A 4,036-nucleotide genomic window follows, 5' to 3' on the forward strand; every position below is an offset into this window, starting at 1 on the left:
AGGCTAAAACACACTATTTCAGCTGCTGTTGGGCTGATGAAATATTTAATGGACATATGAAATCTTCTTTGATCAATCTCTAACTCTGCTAGAAAGCAAATAAGAGAGTTTCCCAAAATGTTGAACTATTCCTTTAAACTTTGGGCTTAGATATGATTGTGTAGATTTTTATGTGATTATGGCAACTTTCAAATTATTCTGCTGCTGTGGCAATGTTTTGGTATGACCACTAAAAAGTCACTAAAATCTGAAAATTTCAAATCCTACATTAATGAGCTTTAGTCAGTCAAACATGCAAGATTAATATTGTTCTATTTTGTCAATTCATCACAGAGAAAATGACTTTTTTGTTGGCTGCTCATTTTAAGATCCCCTCCTGACATGTTTTAAGACATATGTAAATACTTAATAATTTGTGTCTGATAAGTTTTCCACAACAAAGTTCAATTAATTCCTTAAAAATTCTTAAAATTGCATCTTGTCCTTCAATAAAAAAAAAATCCTCATTATAAAATCCTGAATGTAACTAAAAACATGCATGTGCATGTGAGGAACACTCCTTGTTGCCCTTTGCCTTTTCACATGTATGCTACTGGTCATAACTGGTAATTGTAGCTGATTTTTAGACTCATTTATTTTCACATTTCACCACTTTTCAGCTCATGCTCAGTTTCCCCTCATAAAGCCCCACCCACCCACACCTTCTAATTGTTGCTGATATTTGGGTGTAGAGAAGAGTAGAGCCACCGATCCATTAACTGACCAGGCCCAGCTTGATTGGCTCCGGACGAACCCCTGAAATAGCAGGATTGGCTGTCAGCCAAGCGCCCATTTCCTGTGTGTCTGAGAGGAGCTCCAGCCATGGGGGCTCAAATGCATTTCCTGACTGTGTATAAAACTTTTATTAATGACCAGGAGTGCATCAGCGGCTATGCCCGCTCGCCCACACTCACTCGCTCACCCACTCATTCACTCACTCATCAAGGGAGAGAGAGAGAGAGAGAGAGAGAAAGAGAAAGGAATGGATGATGGGAGTGAAAATGAGTTGCAACACTGTGAGACAAGCACAGGATGAGAGAGGAAGAGGGTGTGTGTGTGGGGGTGGGGGGGTGGGAGCGCGTGAGAGACGAAGAGAAGACACTGATGGATGGATCAGGATATGGGGAGATAGAATTAAGTGAGACAAACCAGAGCCGAGACATTAAAAGAGAGAAAGGAAGGAGGTTCTCTATAGGCTCACAACCTACAATATCTCTTACAGTGTAACTTTATTACACACCAATATACTGCAGGTCTCTCAGTACACCTTTCCTTCCGCTTAATACGAGATTAACACTAAAAGATACGTAATGTTGGTGTAAAATATGTTTGAAGTTTCCCTGCACAATCAAATGACTGACAATTACCCTTAAAAAAAACAGACATTGGGCATTAGAGGCTGCAGTGTTCAATACACCCCACAATATGAACTTGTTAAGAGAAATCAGGGGGAAAAAGACAATTTCATTTTTTTTTAGAGGCTTGGGTACATGACATGTAAAGTTTGTCCTGAGGGTGGTGCTACAGTAAAAGCTATATGTTAAAGGAAATTAAAATGGTTTGTCACCTTGGAAGCAGAAGATTTCTTCTTTTGTCTATTAAAGGTACGGCAAACTTGTTTGAGAATGGCGATTCTTCTATATCTATGTATAGGTATACATGTGATGTATTGTGCAAAGCATTAAGTTTCAGAAAACACATTAAATAACAGTTCCTTGTTTATTCTGTTTATAGGTCCACGACTAAAACTGTGTGTATGCACAAAGACAGAACAGAATACAATTTTATTAGCATGAAAACTTTGGTTTAAAATATGTGCAAAATTATTGCCATGATTATTCCCATCAGCCTCTGCTGTACTTTGTGTTTTGTACTAATCAAGCGGCAACCTCTGGGGTTGAAAAATGAAGCCAATGCGGAAGTGACAAAAACTGCAGTTCCTCAAATGGCCACTTGAGGCTGGCTTCAAAAGTGAGTCAATCAGAAATAACAGCAGAATTACAGCAGAAATAAACATATTTACAGCCTGGTACAAAAAAAGGTTTTGGTGTCTATAGCTAATTTCCCCGTTCATGACAACTGTACAGGGGTTAAAGAAACTCACCCATTTAAATCGTATTAAGCCGTAAAGTTATGCATAATTAAGGACGTGGCCGCTTTAAGTGACAGGTTGCTAGATGCTAGGTGACTTGTTTCAGGCTTCATTCGGCCCGCCTCAGCTCCACCTCTTTGCCCATTTTGGATTAGCTGGGAGTTAGGCGGAGTCAGGCACTGCCAAGATGGCGGTGGCTGGAGCCGCCCACTTTGAGCTTCAAAACTGCTCTTCAAAAAACCAATGGGTGACGTCACGGTGGCTACAAACCATATTTTTACAGTCTTACACTAAACTAAGGTGGTGAACATGATAAACATCATACCTGCTGCACATCATTCGGAGCATGTTAGCTTGCTGATGATGGCATTTCTACCGCTGTACTTAAAGAATATGGCCGGCGATTTTCTATATTATTCTTATTGTCAACAAATCTGAAGTGCAGAGCTAAACCAACAATGAATTGATCCTCCTTACAAGTATTGAGTGTATCCAAAGCCTGATATACATAGATAGAAAGGGCTCGTTCTAAGGTAAGGAACACACGATTCTTATTTTCAGATGATTATACACTAATTAAAACATACTTATGAATATTATATTCCATTCCTGCCAAGTCCGTCCTACTAGATGCTACTAAATTCTACACTCTGCACCTTTAAGGAGTATGTTATCACACTCAAAGTAGGGAAAAATAGTCAGTCTGAGGTATTATCCAGATGTCATATCATATGTACCAGAGGTTAAGTTTGAGCAGGAGAAACTGAGAGCTGTGAGAAATACTGACACTGGCCTTTCATCACACCATAAAATGTGAATGGAAAGCTTCAAATGTGTATAGAGGAGCATAATTACATCAAAATGGATGAAAGATGAGAGCTGTCAACACTTTCCTGGCAGGGTGGAGAGACAGAGAAAGAGAGATGGGGGGAAGAGAGAGAGAGCGCGAAGCGGAGAGTGATGACTACAATGACTGGTGGAAAACTGAAAATATCCAGACTGATGAGATGCAACCTGGACATTCACCCAGACCTGGCAACCCAAAAGGCTGTTATATCTGTAGCAAAAGAAATAGTGATACTTCTATTGTTTTTATTACTTATACAAACTATTACTATGCACTTCAATTCATGAGTAATGTTTTCCTTTTGAAATACTATCAGTGAAGTTTAAGTTTAAAGTCTTCTGGTGTCAGAAGACTTAAAAAACTCAGTAGTTGATACCAGTAATGCTAGTTTTAGGCTACCTCAACAGTTCTGAGGTGACATATCACTACCATGAAAATATGAATGGAGAATTGATCTTACACTGATATTAACTAACCAATAATTTGGTTACAACGTGCTATAATAACACCTGGAGAGGAGTTTTCAAAAAGTCTTGATTTAGGTGTTTGCAACCACGAAGGAGAAAGCTACTGTACATATTTCTTTAAATATTCTCTGGTTTAATAAAACTGCTTACTGGGAGAGAGGGGTCGATCATCAGGGGTCATCATAAGGTTGACATTTTTGTTTTTTTGTTTGTTTTGTTTCTCAACAGCCATTGGATATATTTCCATGAAATTTGATGCAGACATTCATTGCACCCTTCGGGATGAATTGTTTTCATCTGGTGCCTTTTATCAGGTTTAAGTGATGACATTCCCTTCAACCTCAGCTGTACCAGGATGGTGAATATTCTAAATGTTATCCTGCTAAACATCGACATGTTAGCATTGTCATTGTGAGCATGTTAGCATTTAGCTCAGACGACACTGTGCCTAGTTGCTAGTTGCTTCAACTTTCAAAATCTCAAATCTCAAAATGACACATGAAATGAAACATTTAACCATCCAAACATTTAACCAGTGTTGCAACCTTTCATTGATGAGTTCCTCCTATTTTTTGCCAATATTGTTATCAT

The sequence above is a fragment of the Thunnus thynnus genome, chromosome 13 (assembly GCF_963924715.1).
Source record: "Thunnus thynnus chromosome 13, fThuThy2.1, whole genome shotgun sequence".
Taxonomy (NCBI): Eukaryota; Metazoa; Chordata; class Actinopteri; order Scombriformes; family Scombridae; genus Thunnus; species Thunnus thynnus.